Here is a 17339-nt window from a genome sequence, read left to right on the forward strand (position 1 = left end):
ATCTGGCCACCAAATGGATTGATTACCTTGTCTGCGAAACTATCTCAAACATCTGGGGCCTGATTTTGTGAAACATTCAGAAGCTCTTCCAGAGGTAAGAAAACACACATGGAGCAACTTAAACACCCATTGAGCAGAAAGAAAGAGGGTGCTAGAAATAGGTAGGGCTCACTTTGATTTGCAAATCTGGATCCTGGCTCTCCCCCAACATGAAATCACATTTTGCTGTTCATTGGCACAGTTTCAATAGCGCCAAATAGACTGATCTGAATCTATTTTGTTGAACATAATCAGAATCCACCAGGCCCAAGCCCAGGCTGCCACTGTGTGAACTTCTTTGGCACTTACGTACGTGTAGAAGCTCCCACTGATCATTAAGATGAAACATTTATAGAAAACATTTAGAGAGAAGCACTTTGCTCTCATTCTTTCAGCAAACATTTATTATAGGCCCACTGTGTACCTGGCACTGAGCCATGTGCACCTCTTCATTAGCTATTCTTGGCAAAAACCCTGCAGGGTAGGCAGGCATTTTGTATCTCACAGATAAAACCGAGTAACTGCAAAAGCAATAATTATTAATGTTAATATGAATACTACTAGTAAAGGATATGGAGATAGACACACACACAAACACACAAATTCCAAGCTCTATACAAACCTTTCACATGCATTAACTCATTTAATCTTCACAATAAAACCATGAGCTATCATTGTTATCACACCCATTTTACAGATGAGGGTGCTGAGGACAAGGAAGTTACATCACTTGCCTGAGTGATCCAGCCCAGAGTCCCTGTTGGCAGAGCCTGCCTTTAAACACAAGCAGTCTAACTTGAGAGCCCTTTCTCTTACCTGCTTTGCTATATCATCTCTGGATATCACCTACGGAAGACCTACAAGGTTGTTAGGAATAATCCTAGGGACTTTACTGTATTATATATTAATCTACATCTATGCCTTATAAAGTGGTATTATTATTCCCTTTTCAGAGACAAGGAAGCTGAAGCCCAGAGACATTAAGTAACTCGTCCAGGTCACAAGAATTAGTAATGGAGCTAGGGCTCAACTCAGGAATGCAGGGCTCCAGAAGGCATTTCCTGAGTCACCTGCTAAAAGATGGGAGAAAAGGAGAGAAAAGGGGGTGTGGTGAACTCAAAGCTTCCTCAAAGCTGTACCACATGTCCAACTGGTTGGGCAAGTCTGAAGAGAGGGTGGCATAGCCACTTTGCATAGCCCAGCCTATACCAGAAAAAGAGGAGCTAAAGAAAGTAAAAAAAAATTAAGAAAACGGTTTCATCTTGTAGAGGTAGGTGACAGATGCTGGAAATCTTATTGCCAGATGGGTGTTTATCTGGTTCATATTCAAAGACAAAGGACCAAAAATGAGGTAGGCTGCCTGCCATAAAAAGCCTATGAAAGTGATCATACAGAATTCTCTGAACAAGGAATGCAGATTCTTGCACAATTATATATTGAAGTCCAAGAAACCTGGTTGGCCTTTGTATTTTTGGTATAGTATTATTAATAGTAGCATAAATGAACATGGTTCCTGTGATGAAATATTAAGTAGGGTGATTACCCTCCTTCGAAAGGTCCTTCTTTCCTTTCACTTCTCTCTTGTCCACTGTGACAACCTCACCAAGGCACTGCCCTTTGCTGCCTCTGGATCTTTGTATATGTTCACTTCCTGCCTGTAATCGCCCATCTCAATCTTCTTGGTTTAGCAAATCCCTGTTCATCCCCCAGCCTCTGATTGGGCATTTCTTCCCCAAGGAAGCCTTCCCTGACTTTCCTATGCTGAGTTAGGTACATACCTCACCTTTTAAGTGCAACCTGTATTTCCTTCTATTTTGTACTTATCATATTGTAAAGCACCTGCTTGTTTATTTTTGGTCTTCCCTTTGAGAGAGCACGTGTTAGTTACCATGGTATCCCCAATGTATGGGTCTGGTACATAATAGGTGACCACAAAATATTTAATTGAATGGATGGATGGAAGAGTTGTGCACCTTGCAACATCCTCTTGGCTGGCTCCCCTATCTGAAATCCTTTACCTTCATACTTGGTGTCACATCTTAGAAGTCACTAAACTCTCCTTTAAACTTTCTTCATGTCATTTCCCTCTTTATCACTTCCCTTCAAACACTTACCTAGAAGTCAGAATAGTTACAACCTCTGGGGAGAGGAGATGAACCTGGAAGGGCATTAAGAAATCTTATGGGGTCCTGGGGGGGTTCCATATCTTGATCTGGGTGATGGCTACATGGGTATATACATATGTAAAAATCATCGAGCTGAACACAAAAGAATAATGCACTTTAAGTAAACAAAACCTCAGTATAAATAAACAAATCCTTTAAATGCTCACTTCTGTTGAGAGGACAAAATATGGATCTCTTGGCCTCAGAGTTTGAGGTTCTTCATTAATTGATTCAACCCTCAACTTAGTTGTTCAAGTTCACTTTCCTAAAACACATGTCCTGATTTTCTCAGAGGTCCTCAGATTCATCTCACTCACTCCTACTTTTGTGCTTAAAGTCATGCTGTCAGTCTTACCCAAAATGTTCATTTCTCTTCCTCTGACCTTTTGGATGTTCCTCCTATCCTTGAAGACCCAGGTCAGAGCCATCTGTCTCCACCAACCTCATTAACATCTCTTTTCTTTGGACCCATGCCTATTGTGTCTGGTTCATTCATTGAAACAAACATTTCCTGAAGACTGTGAACTCCTTGAGAACAGGGACTTGATCTCGTTTTGTTTTTAAAAGTCAGTATAATGTCTGGTACAATGGTTAGATTATATATATAAACACACAAACATATATATATTTGTTGTTGAGTATTCTGAGAACCTACATATGTGCCCTTACCCTTGGCCTACCCTATGAAATTGTACAGAGATCAACATGACAGGTTGTCCATGTCCTCTCTAGGAGAAAAGCTTAGTATCACTGTCAAGACCACTGGATTCAGACCTGGTTTCAAATCCAAATTTTGCAACTCATTGGCTCTGTGATTCAGTGCAATCAATTGCCATCACTAAAATTCACTTTTTCAACTGTCAACTGGGGACTTTCTACTAGGGCTGTATGAGGATTATGTAAGAAAATAAATATTTTTTCATTTTATTAGTGAACAGTTATTCAATTAGTTGTTTTGCTAAATATAACAATCATATTCAAATAAAAGTCCATGCTCTTAATATTATCATGCAAATGTGCTTGACTCCAGAGAACACTTAACACATGGCAGATATCATCTTCAGAATTATTAAATATGAATGTATGTTTCAGCAAGAAAAATCTGTAAATTAGAAGGTAAAAACATTGAAAGCTAGAAGAATAAGGCACATTGTGAGATACATACACATGCACAAAAACAGAGAGTGAATTTAATCTGTAGGCAATTCCTTAGGGAAATTCCATCACATCCCATTAACATGGTCCCAAAGGCAAGAGCTGGCCTCTGATCTTTACACATTTAATATCTTCCGAAAAAATTCTGAAACCATAATCATCTTGAAATGGTGTATAAAGGCTAGTATATCTGATGGTTTCATGCAACTGCATTCTACTTTAGTTCTAACTCATAAAATTCTTTCATCATCCCAATTCCTGATGTTTCCCTACAAACTTTTGACCCTAGGATGGCTCTCTGCTCAATAAGATTTTGACAGTGAGGAAAGGAGAGTGCTGAGGAACAAATTCTCAGTGTGTTTTTACACATTCATTTGAAAGATAGTTTAATACTTCTAATTCATATATCCTTCTATTTATGCGATCAATAATTCAGAGCAGTTTCTCTGCAGCATTTTAGTGACAACAGAAAGGGCAGGCTATTTCTCCTCTTCCTTCGCTTTCCTTTCTTCACTTAGTCGTGCCTGGAGCCTGGAGAGTACAGACTCTCAAGAAAACAGTTTCCATGGTGATTTTTCCTTTGAGTACCCGACTGTATTTCGCTCTTTCTGGAGTGAATTAATGCTTTTTATTGCTTTCATGCTAAATATATTGAAGATTAGATTTGATTTCCTCTGCAGTGATACAGTTTTATCAGGAAAATGGAAAGTAAAAACACAGCATGAAGAAACTATCTTCCTGCCACTACACTATCAGAATGAAAAGGAAAAAAAAAGTCATTTCAGAGGGAAAAATAGCCAGCCACAGGGAAATGGATGCAGGTCTCTGGAACCTGGGACATGTATGCATGCATCTAACTATTAGACAGCCTGCTTAGGAACAAATGTCTTCATACCTTCATATGATGAAGGTGGTATAAATTGACCATAAAACACCAAGTTAGAGACTATGCTGATTTTTAATGTGTGGTCATCTTCTCAGCACAGAAGATAAAAGATCATATAGAATAGGTAAAGTTTCAAACCCACGACACTGCCCCTCCTATGTGTTTTATTAGGGAAAGCTTTGCTTTCTGCTAAAGCTAAATAATTGCCCTCTTTACCTTTCAAAAAGGGTGACACTCCTAAGATGCCCATAGTACTCTGAATTTCCTGCCACAGAACATATCATACCGATGCTTGCCATTCACTTGTTTATCTTCCTTGCTAGACTTTTGAAGGGTAGGGAGTATATCTGTCCTGTTCATTGTTGTATCCTCTAGCAGAGCATATAGGGGAAATGAAAATTATAACAAGAAAACCAAGGAAGGGTAACTGAGGAATTGGGTTCTCCCTTGTAAAGCATCATATGTTGGCTAGAGATGGAATCTTGCATAAATAAGAAATCCAAATCTCAGCAACAGCTACTGGTTTTTGCTTTGTCTCCTGTCCTGAGCTCTGCTGAAGGGGTTAAAGGAAGACTCTGTATGGGAGGGGAGGGGCAAAGAGCAGGCTTCAGCCAGTGACACCTCCTTCTCTGCCCTCAAGTGCTCACCAGCATAGCCTGAAGTCAAGTAATCACTGGGTACCAAAGAACCAGGATGGAAGCTGGGATTTCAGCCAATTCAAGCCAACCAGTAAGTCTTGAGCATCTCCTTCAAACAAGGTGCTCTCCTAGGTGCTGTGGGGACAAAGAACTTCTGCCCCCAGAAGTTTAGAGTCTAGGAGGGATTCTCTGGGGATCACGCAGAAGGCACCAGGACCAAGTACACACGCCTATTCTTCAGAGTTATGTATTGACAAGACCAGGAAGTGACGTCGAGTGAACAACACGTTAGGCACTCTTCTAAGTACCATATGTAAATGAACTCTCTTGATCCTCACAGCAAACCTATGGGTTGGCACTATTATTTTAATTTCACAGATAAAGGAACTGAAGCTTAGAGAGGCTAAGTAACTTGTTTAACATCAAAGCTAGTTGGTAGTGGATCCAAGATTCAAACCCATGCAGTGTGGTCCTAGAGCTAATATCTTGACAATGATCCAATTCAGAATCTCAGACTTGCGGGATCTCATCTAAGAAAACTGCTCCACCAAGCATTTCCAAGAGTCTCCTTTGTTGTACAAATTATCCAAAGTCTATTATGGTCATAAATGCTTTTGGAACAATCATCAGAATGCATAGAAGACCCCATATGAAATTTCAGATTTCGAAAGGAAGATTAATTCTGTGGCTAAATAGAAGTCTGAACAGAGTGACTACTTCCTTGGAACTATGATATGAACTATAGCAGGACTGTCTCTGACTCCTAACATTTCCCTAAGAAGGGACTAACTGGTGTATTACTGAACATTAACTTTGATCCTATAGAACTGATACACTCCAGTGTTTGTGAGGTAGCTCGATAAAAGGTTTCTTTTGGAACTTCAGTTTCTAAACCATCTTGCAGGAAATTCAAAACTGATCATTGGTCTACTGAATTGCATTCCGTAAAAAACAGTGGCAGAACAAGCTCTCCATGTATTATTAGCTCGTAAAAACTTCCCTTCATCTCAAAGAGTATAGATCCCTTCAACTATGTTAAACATATGCATTTAAAAAAAGAACAGGAAGGAAATGCATCAAGGCTCCAAAGGCAGGATTATGAGGTTTCAAATTTTATTTTTGCTTTGTTTCTCAGTTTTCTGTAATGAACATGTCTCATTTTAAATTTCACAAACTCACACATTTTTAAAAAATGCAATGATTCCCAAACAAAAGAAAAGTGTGGATAGCGGACAAAAAGATACCAATATAATGAGTGTTTTCTATTGGAGCTCAGAATTAGGAAGAGAGAAAAAAAGTTTCATCTCCAGCATTATCCATGCCACTGTGTCTCTCCTATGAATGGAATATCCTAAATGAGGCCCTTTTCCCATATTTGATGAGAAGAATGATATTTAAGCAGCCAAAATCTGAAATAAGTGTGTATGTTTATTTTTCTCCCAGAGGTGAGAATGGGGGCTCTGAGATGATGCTCATTATACACCCAGGGTCACAGAGTTAACTGATGTCTATGTGTCTGCCAGACTCTAGTGCCTGCTTTGTTGTTGTTGTTGTTTTTAACACTTGCTCTCCTGCCCTTCTGAATTGAAGAGAATAATGCTCCAGCTTTTGGGTAGGATTATATTTTTATCACTAGAAACAGAGGCAACCAGGCAGCCTGAATAGCCATGGGGAGTCTGATCAAGAAATGTATTCTCTGCAGTTTCAGAAGAAACTGATGAGGTTCTCTAAGGCTCAAGGGAGAGAGGACAGTTCTCAACGTCTATAAGAAGTAAGTTTGGAAAGGAAAACACATATTCGAAGTGTCTCCCTGCTGGAGCTACATGTGGCACACCAGCTGGATCCTTCTCCAATCTCCTCTTTATTAGCCAATCCAACCATATTTTTAAAAATCTTGTCATTAAATAAAATATTATACATATCATGAAGACAGCTCTGATGATAGGCTACACTCCAAGTGAGCTAGCATGGATGAAGATAAGAAGAGGAATACACAATTGTTGTCAGTTACCAGCTTTTAAAGCATCTGCAAAATCTGCCATATTGTTGGATAGCTGCTGTTCAGTGCATTCCCAGGAATACAACTCTGCTTCTTGGACATTCTCGGGGTCTTTCGGTATCTGGATAGCGGCGCTTTATTTATAGTACTGGCCAGAAATTACATTCTCTTGCCAGAGACCCTATTAATTCCAGAACATATCTATTGTCAAATAATTAGCACCTTGTATAGTAGAGACAAAGCCATTTCATTTCTGTGTATTCTTCTGTCCTCCCTCTCCATTTTCCTTGGCTTTCCATAGAATTTAATTGAGTATTTAATTTGTGGGTTTTTTTTTTGTTGTTGTTTGTTTGTTTGTTCGGTTTTGTTTTCCCAGGAGGAACCAGGGATTGATCCCAGGACCTCATGCATGGGAGGGAGGTGCTCAACCACTGAGCTACATCTGCTCCCAAGAGCTCAGGTTTTGAAGTCAGATAGATCTGGAGTAAAAGCATAGTTCTGTCACCTACTAGTTACAAGATTTTGGGAGAATCAGTCACCCTCATTCTCAATTTCCCCCTTTGTAAAATAGTGAGGAAAATCTCCCTTTTCACAGGATAGTTGTGAGGATGAAATAAGACAATGCAAGGAAAGGGGCTAGCACAGCGCCTGGTGTCTGGTAAGTCCTTAACACGTGTTAGAAAGACAGAAAAAAATATGACATGACTGACAAGAATTTGGGACACAGTGGATATACTCACTGAATTTTTTTTTTGCCTTTTTTCATGAGTTTATCATCTCACAATGGGTTCAAACTAATTTTTATATCTAAACTGTTGGCTAGAGCCTTTCTTTATGACCCTCAAGTTAGAACCATAAACATCTCCAGTGACTTGTTGATTAAGATAAGGCCCAAGGACTCTCTCCTCATTTACTGTTTAAAAACAACCTTTCTTGGAGATTGTTGATAAAGAGCAGGAATATTTATGACTCAGGCCTCTTGGCAAAATCTCTGATTCTGACTCATTCATTACTCACCCAGAGAGAGGAGGAGGCAGTTGAAATCATCATTCACTTCTTCTTCTCGGTTATGGAGAAAGGTCAAAGGTAAGCTACCAGCACAGGGCTGAGTATAAGAAGCGGAGTTTCAATAACTCCTCTTTGACCGCCAGAGAAAAAAGGAATTTCTGATACACGTACACTTATGAAAATGTTCGCAAAGCCCTCCTTCATACAAGTGCTACGGCATTGCTAAATGCTGATACTCTGCCTGGTGTCCCAGGCTTTCAGCTCCCAGCACAGAGAAACTACAGGTCCTCCTCGAGCAAGGGAAAATCAAGTGAGAAGGAAGAATGGACAGGAACAGAAAGGAAGCATGACCTGGAATTTCCACAGTGACCATGACCTTGAGCTCATTTATAAGAATAAACAGCTTATAAGAAGGGGGGCAGTGGGAACACAACCCTGCAGAAGTGTAAGAGGAAATATAGTAGCTTTCCAAAAACAAAGCTAAAAACAACAATTATTCCCAGGCACAGTGAGAGCATTGAAGAGACCATTACTCTCACACTGGAATCACCAACAAATATAACACTATAAAACCTACAGAATGTAAGAAATTTAAGAATATGCAAATCAAAGGGAAAAAGTAACAGCTAAGAATTAGTAAGCACTTTGTGCTAGGCCCTGGGGTACAAGCTCTAAATGCAGTCTTTCATTCAGTCCTCAGAACCAAACTGTGAGATTGGTTCTACTTCTATACGCAGTTTATAGCGGGAGAACTTGAGGCTGAGAGAGGTTAAAAAACTTGCTCAAGACCACACAGTTAGTTAAGTAGACAGATTCTAAAACCTATCTGCTACCACTGCTCCAGTAAAGAAAAGTTGTGCTTGACACAATACTATCCATTACCCACTCCAAACTATGTACTATAAACTGTCAGATGGTCAACTACCCATAAATTGTTGCACACTCACTGCAAAAATAATTTTTAAGTACTAGATAGTACTCTTGGCCCTATGTACAAAATATGGGAGAAATTTGGGGCTAAATTTGGATCTTTGGGTATTATTTCCTCTGCAAATATAAATCAGACAGGTTACCAGTCTAGAGACTCTGTTACACTTAGCTGTAAACACTCCTGGAACATAGTCAGTGCAAGTTATGTGGGGACATGGAATAAAATTTATAGTATTTCCAAAGCACAGGACTGTTAAAAAAGAAAAAATGGCATTTATGGGAATGCTCAAGGTTATTTGAGTTCAATGGCCACGGATATATTTTTGCAAGATAGCAAATAACTTGGAGGGTGTGCATGGAGACTTCTGTCTAGTTTCAATACAGCAGATATTTCCAACACTGCTACCCGTGTTCCATATTTTAAATAAATGTAGAACTCAAGAGACTTCCCATAAACACTGGGCTTTCACAAGAAGCATGCGGCCTAATAAGAGTATACTTTCATAAACTTGAGATTAGAGGGAGAAGACAGATGGGATACATAATTGCCAAACGAAGGCTATTCTTGCTTGGGCTGGAGCTGTAGACCAACCTCCCTGCGGAAGCCTAGATTTGGCATCTAGTTTGAGAACGGCACAGGTAGATATGGGGAAGGGAAATTAAAACAAACAAAAAATATGCAAGCAATCATTCTTGGGGTAGTATAGGCTGTCGTTACTATGATGGGTAAATTCTGCTTGCTAGGACCCAGCCTCGAGGTCTTTTTGGGGAACTGGTTGGAGCGCATCTATCTTCGGTGCTGAATTTAGTCTGAATCGCATCAATCATAGTAGTAGAAATGGTGGAAGTAGTAATCGTAGTAGAAATAAGAGCAGCAGCGAACATGAACTGAGCATTTCCAGGCACAGTTTTTAGTACTTACACACATTACCTCATAGAGTTGTTGTGACGGTAAAACAAGTCAGGTACTTTCATTGTCGCCTTTTTACAAATGGAGAAACTGTGCAAGTGCCGCATGTGGAAAATTTCACTTAGTCCTTACAGTTACCTATGTTGGTATCTTATTGTTCCCATTTTACAGATGAGGAAAAACGGGTGCAGAGAATGGTGAAAGAGCTGGAATTTGCCTCCAGGTATGTTAGATTTTAATGCTTATGTTCCTGGCATTACTCTTCCGCGTCTGGTATCCCATCCTGGCCTCAGGCCCCTCATACTCTCCATCCTCCTCCTCCTCTCTCTGCCGGTCCTAGTGAGACTGAAACGTGGGGTCTCTGTTTCCTCAGCTGTCAGGTGGGATAAAATCAGTGCCTACCTTAAAGGGCTGGTGTGACGACCTAAATCCTATACGGTGTGGAAAGGTGTGCATGCCTCCCACGTAAAGACCTGAGGTTCGTCATTAGAACTAATTCTAATCGGCACTCCTGCCCCCCTCCCTGCCCCTGCCAACAGCGCTTCCTTCCAGGGCCCAGAAGGAGCATAAGGATGAATTTTTCGAGGAGAAGATGTAACAGGGCCAAGGGTTAATGTGCGGGAGATGAACTGAGCCAGATGAGAGGAAAAGGTGAGGGGGAATTGGTTTGGATTTTATTGCTGGGAGCCCCCATCTTTGTTATTATTTATATAAATCACTTGGCTGGGAAGGCACTACCAGCCAAGCCTCTGAGTGTGCCGATGATAATAAATAGGGTAGCCCAATAAATAATGGGGAAAATCAGGCTGCCAAATGAAGAAGGATTTAGATCATTTAAATCCTAGGCTATAAGTTGTCAAATCTAGTTTAATACTGATAAGTGTGGGATAATAACTCATAGCAAACACTCCCCTCCCCCCCCCCCCAACTCCCCTACCACAGCCCTTCTAACCCCCTCTCACATCCATTGCAAACAGAAGGCGAACCCTGAGGGAATTGGAGAATGAAAAGGGATGGTATATCCTGACCAGAAATGAGCCCAAGTTATTACATAATAATCCCAGATGCCTTGGCTTCGGCTTAGAGCAAACACAGAGAGCTAATAGAATGCTGCAAAGTTCCATTAGCTGCATAAGAGCTTCTAAATTGGAGCCAGTTTTATACTATTAAATCAGATAGGGGAAGAGTCTCACAGTTGGGTGTAATGAAAAAATGGAAAGGATTAGGTAAATATAAAACCATGGGCATTGCTGGAGTGGCTATGGAGTGGCCAGAGGGTGCAGTCAACTTCGAGGGTCACTCCTGTCAAAACGAGAGACAACTGAGTCATCAGAATGGCCTTTTCTCAGCAGCCCTGGCTGTTCCCACAGGACTCACACTCACATCCAAAGGCATGACTTTGAGGGCACAGAACCAGGATCCAACCTGAGAATGCTGGAATGTTGGGAAGCTGAATAACCCAACCTCGCTCGATTGGATGATGATGTGTTATTCATGCCACAAATGTACTGAATGCCATCTTTGGGCTGAGCTTTGTTCCAGAGCTGAGGACACATCATTACACAAAGCAGACCGTGATGGTGACAGTTTCTAACAACTGAGCATTTACAATGTGCTCCAAGTTTCCACACATTAGTTCTTTTAAGCCTCACAGCAATCTAATGATGCTGGTACTATTATCACCATTATTTTATAAACAGGTACACTGAGGGTCAGACAGAGAGTAACTTGCCCAAGATCAGGTGGGAAGGGATGGTGCTGACATCCAAACTTCATCTGTCAAAAGCCCATCTGCTTTACACTGCTTCCAAATGAGAAAATAAATGACAGCCGCCACAGGTAGAATAACATCTCTGCCAGCTTCTCCCTCCTCCCTGCACCATCCTCTTTCCTAGGTGTGTGCACAGGTACAAGTAAGTGAACTCAGGTGACTGTTGACTAAAGTGAACTAAAATGTTCTTCCTTGGATGTAATATGGTAAGTACTACTGATGCTACCAGCATCGCAGCTCTGCATTCTGTTCAGTTGTTACCTCGTGGTCCATGTTCCTGGATCACTTTTGGCTACCTCGATTGGCTCTTTTTAGAAGCAAGAACTTACTTTCATTCTCTTTCCAAACACTGTCCTACAGAAGTACAATGTGAGCCATAGATACAATTTTAAATGTTCTAGTAGCAACATTAAAAAATAGATAAAATCAACAATATTTTATTTCACCCAATTTATCCAAATTATCTATATCTAATGAATATAAAAATTACTAATGAGTTATTTTGCAGTTTCTTCTACTAAGTTTTCAAAGTCTGGGGTGTATTTAAACTTTGAGCATGTCTCAGTGTGGATCAGCCACATTTCAGGTACTCAGCAGGGTGGCTACCATATTGGACAGTATGCTCTAGTCGCATCTTGAGTGTTCATCAACTGGCCCTAGCTAGATTAGAGCTAGGCGCTGTGCCTCCTAGTGGCATTTATTGAGTGTCCACTACGTGCCAAGACCTGTACTGGTCTTTTCATCCATAACACACTTAGTTCTCTCAGCAGCTTTGCAAGAAAACATTGCAGGTGATGATTTCTGAGGAAAAGTGATTGGAAGCTCCAAGACTGTAGTGAATATTTAATGTTGTCTCTGTAACACAGCATACAGCCTTGCACAGAACAGGATACAGCAAAGATCTACAGAATGAATGGAAGGTTACTTGGCAAGCCTGCAGAAGAACTGGGATTTGAATCAGATATGCCTGATTTTAAAGCTCATACTCTTTCTGCGATGCCACCTTAATTCTTGTGGGTCTGACAAAGTCCCTAAAGTGATGTGCAGTGATTCTGTAATGCTTATTAAGCATATGAATCTTTTATCCCAACCGCATAATTTATAGATGCTGAGCTCTTGATCCAGGTGTTCCCAATCACATAATTTAGAGACGCTGAGCTCTTGATCCAGGTGTTGGTGTTCTATCTAGCAGTCTCTCCCTCTTCTTTTACTGTATTGGTTTAGCCAACAGTTATTAGGCACACATTTAGACCTTAGAGTTGCAAAGATCAACACATGAGCCCCACCTATGAGTAGCTCAGTCCAGTTGGGAAGAGAGATGTACCACAGAGTGTTTAATACAGTTAAATGCAATAGAAACTTAGATTCACAGTAATACTGGGCTGGAAGTGACTCTAAGTGCCATTTTACAGTCTATTTGTGTTCCCAAAAATAGGTTCTTGAAGGAGGAAACTCATGCATATTGACTTCCCAAAGCATTTCTCAGAATGCTAAGCAAATGACAGGTGAACATTTCTTCATTAACTGGCCTTGGTTCTGCCCCTACTTTCATGTGTACCAAATACTGAGTCAGATTCCTTACAGGCAAAGAGTGGCTTTGTTAGATTTTGCCAAAGTTCTAATTAGAGACCATGCTTCTCAGAGAACACAGGGATAAAAGGGTTCTTCATTTTGGCATATAAGAGAAAAATCTTAAAACTGATTCCTCTGAGGGTTTTTCAATTAAATCAATTAGTTCTAATATTTATCTGGTGATGATTACATATTAGCTTGTATAACAAAACTGTGAATGTGATAGTACTTGTCCTTTAGGATATCAATGTCTGGTGAGGGATAGCAACATATAAAGAGGTAATGGTTTTACAGGGTGATAGGAACTAAGATAAGGATGCAATGGAAACTTCTATGAGTAGCATCTAACTTGAACTTAGAGAAATCATGGAATGCTCCCTGTATTAGTCAGCCCAAGGGGTGCTGATGCAAAGTACCAGAAATGTGTTGACTTTTATAAAGGGTATTTATTTGGGGTAGAAGCTTATAGTTACCAGGCCATAAAATGTAAGTTACTTCCCTCACCAAAGTCTGTTGCCACGTTTTGGAGCAAGATGGCTGCCGACATTCAGCCTTCCTTTTCCTCTTAAGGCTCCATGGTCCCAGCTTCTTCCAATATCAGCTGCAGGCTAGGATAAGTCTCATCTCTCTGCTGGGGCTCATTTCTCTCTGGCCTCAACTGCTCTGTTTGCTCCACAAGGTCAGCTGTAGACTATGAGTCTCTCTAGGTTTTGCCTCTCTCTCCAGGGCTCGATTCTCTCCAGGCTCAGTTGCTCTGCTCCCTCCACAAAACCAACTGTGAACTATCAGGTGAAGAGTTCTCTTCCCGGGGCCTCTGCTGTGTCTATGGAGCCGTCTCTGTTCTTCTTGTTCTTCTCTTGTGTGTTTACTTTCTGGTGCTCCAGCTCAAAATTCCACCTCTCTTCTCTGCCCTGTAGTTTCCTCTGAGTCCCTGCCCACCGAGGGACCAGGGACTCAATGTCCTACTGACATGGCCCAGTCCAAACCCTAATCACAATTTAATTTAATCATGCCCAGAGGAACAGACCAGTTTACAAACACAATCCAATTTCTATTTCTGGAATTCATAAACAATATTAAACTTCCACACTCCCTGAAGGAAGCATCTGGAGTCTAGTCTTCAAGGACAAATGAAAGTAAGTCTGGCCAAAGGGCAAAGGATAGGGGAGAGAAGTATAACAGGAAAAGGGCACAATTTGAAAGAAGACTCACAGAACATGTCACATATGGAGACCAATAGAGTTTAATATGACTGGAGCATAGAGTGCTGGGCTGTGCAGAGGAAGGGAGTGTCTCAGGGACACAAGAAGAGGGGACATCAAGGGTTTTAAGAAGAGAAGTCAAAATTGTGCTCGGTAAGAACATTTTATTGTAGCCTGTGCTGCTTCATTTAGTGCTTATTGCATTTTTTTTGGTCACCATTTTTCTCTCTCCACCACTGCACTAAGATGCCAAAGACAAGGACTCCTGCCTTATTTCTTGTTGTATCCCCAGTGCCCTGGTGCACTATTCCTGCATTATTGATGCTCAATCTTTATTTTGATGAAATGATGAGTGACATGTGTGGGAATTCTTGGCAAATTGGAGGGGATTTAGTCTGCTGAGGGCATGTTACTCTGGGGGTCCTTTACCAGGTCCTGAAATCACAAGCAAAGCTTATATGCAAAATAAGTTTGTTTTTTTTTTTACAGAAAGGTCATAGTATTTCAGGTCTAAGACCTTATGAATTACTGCATAAATGGGAGAGGCATGTGAAACATATTTTTTGGAGTCTTCTCTAGCTAGGGAAGGTCATCTGAGAAAGGTGGAACACTAAACAATGGTTGACAAAGAAGTAGCAAGTGGATAGACAGATGTCAATGGGACCTAAATGTTTCCAAGTGAAGGATATATAAAGGTGGTGTTAAAAAAACAAAACAGTTCTATGGTGGCAAGATGATGTGTGCTAGAAAAGGAGATGGTGCAGCAATTTCCTTTTCCCCCACTTCTCTGGAGTTGGCAATGGACAGCTACCCAGGCCTTAAGGAATAGTGTTCTGCAGAGAGCTACAAGTGAGGAGCTTTGAAACTACCATGAAAAGAAGCCATTGCACATGAAAAGCCTTAGAATTATAGCACCCAAGGAAGAAAAAGATATTGTCTTTGGAAAATACATGTATCTCATCTCATTTCTTATATTGGTTTCTTTTTTAACAATGCACATGTTTTGCTTTTATAGAGACACATGCGGAAAAAAATTTTCACTTTTGAGAAAAAAACAGGGATAAAATGCAAACATGAGCAATCTAAAATAAAGAAAATCTCAGGAGGGCACTGTACTTCTCAAATTGTATTCCACTGTGGGCTCGCTGGCAGTGATTAGCGGCCCACGAGGTCCGGGCAGCCTTCCACGGCTCGGCGGGAAGCCCCTAGGCCAGCGCGTAGGCCTAGGTTCTCCAGGCGTGGGGGACGCGCGGTAAAAACCACGGAGACAGCCTGAGCGCAGGAACAAGTCTGCTTTATTGCGGAAATACACTTGGTTATATAGGGTTGGGTAGAGGGAGGGGCAGGAGCTGGGGCGGGTTAACTACGGGGCGGTAGTGGATAGGCAGAGTTGTGCAGGCGGCTATGAGGTAGGCAGTAGCCAGGGAAGAAGGCAGATTATATATTGGCAACGTGGGCGGGACTGGCGGGAAGGACAGCAACGGCTGGAGGAAGGAGATAACAAAGGCTGGGGGAAGGGATGCAGCAACATTCCACCAGTCACAAAACTCACAACCACCACATTAAAACGCAGATTCCCAAGCCTCACCCCTGTTTTACTGATTCTGTCTCTTCAGGGATGGGACCTGGGAATCTGCAATTTTATAAAATCTCCCCAGGTAATTCCTCTGCCATCTGCAGGGATTTTGGGAGCACCTGGTAGATAAGGATGAATCACACATCCAGTAAAGTAGTTTCAAGCCTAGGAAGCAAGCTTTCTTCTTCACGTGTATATGCTTTAGACATTAAAACAGCATGGGGCAGAGGTGAGCTTAATGAACCCTCTTCACTTTCATTTAGTGTTGTTGTTCTTTTAACTTTCCAAAACATCAAAACATTTTCATATTTATTTTTTAAAAGGTACTTATAATCTGAAGTTGGAGATGGTGGTGCCAGGGGGGTGGGAACTGATGTAAATAATGAGCTGGCAGGGTTGTATATTCATATAAATTCCACTTTTCTGGGAGTGGGGAATGAACTCAATCATGGTATCCTGCAGACAGCATACTTCCTCTTGGCTCCCCTAGTATTTTTTTTTTACTCTCATATCCCTCCAGAGGGAGAGACTCAAGAGCTAGAGGCAATAACAGTAAGGGAGTACCTCTCTCAGGAAGCATGGCTGCATGGTGGGGGTACGCAAGTACTCTGTAGTGCTCGGAGGATCAGGTCACAGTAGAAGGGATTGAGTCACCATCTATCATGTTTGCTAGAGCTGCCAGTCCTGCCTCTGCTGGGAGGTTGGCCCCCAATACTGAGAGTCCAAGATTTTAGGTGGCCTAACTTTTCATTTATTCTATCATGCCATATCCAATACACCCTTGTAAGTCACCTTAAATTCTTTCTGAAACACAGTAGAATAAAAATGTTCTAGTTCAACAATTCCATTTTGACAGATCAATATCGGCCTAGTTTCCAAATATAAACAGGTGGACTGAACTGTTTCTGTGCTTCCAGCTAAGAAATTGTATTTTTTTTGTGGAGGGAGACTTGGGCGGGTATATGGCTCACTGGTGATTCTTCACGGAGGTAATGGGATTTCCCTAATCGAGCCCATTAGACTATCTTCTTGTAATTATCTCAGGGGCCAATCTGTCTATGTAATGGGCTCTGGAGGAATCAAACCTTCACGTTCTTACAAAGGAAAATGTTGTGTATATGTCAGAAAAAAACCATTTTGAAGAATTACTGGCTAACCATCTCAAAAACAGCCGGGGTAACTTTGCTGTGATATTGCAGGAAATTGTTGGATTTGGGACTTTATTGCTCCAAGGGGTATTTCTTTTCTTTTCCTTTTTTTTTTTTTTTTTGGTGGGCTTTTTAATAAATCTAAAATGTGTGGCACTGGGGACAACACACCATATGGTGAGGTTGGGCTGCTGCTGCCTGCTTGCTCTGTGAGAGGGTAGCAGAATCTTAAGGTTGGCGAGACTGCCAAAATTCTGAATGGCTTGGGGTATAACTAAGGACCAACTCTGCTGCCTGGCTGGTTTGAGCTGGCCAATTGTCCTGGTTCCCCTTATACTGA

General features: G+C 41.2%; 1 protein-coding gene across 15 annotated transcripts in view; it reads right to left on the reverse strand.

The window, feature by feature from the left end:
* The window catches only part of PPP2R2B (protein phosphatase 2 regulatory subunit Bbeta), a 497691-nt gene that overhangs the window by 114783 nt on the left and 365569 nt on the right, over positions 1–17339 (reverse strand). The window lies entirely within an intron of this gene.

Source organism: Dasypus novemcinctus, chromosome 2 (genome assembly GCF_030445035.2).
Source record: "Dasypus novemcinctus isolate mDasNov1 chromosome 2, mDasNov1.1.hap2, whole genome shotgun sequence".
Classification (NCBI taxonomy): domain Eukaryota; kingdom Metazoa; phylum Chordata; class Mammalia; order Cingulata; family Dasypodidae; genus Dasypus; species Dasypus novemcinctus.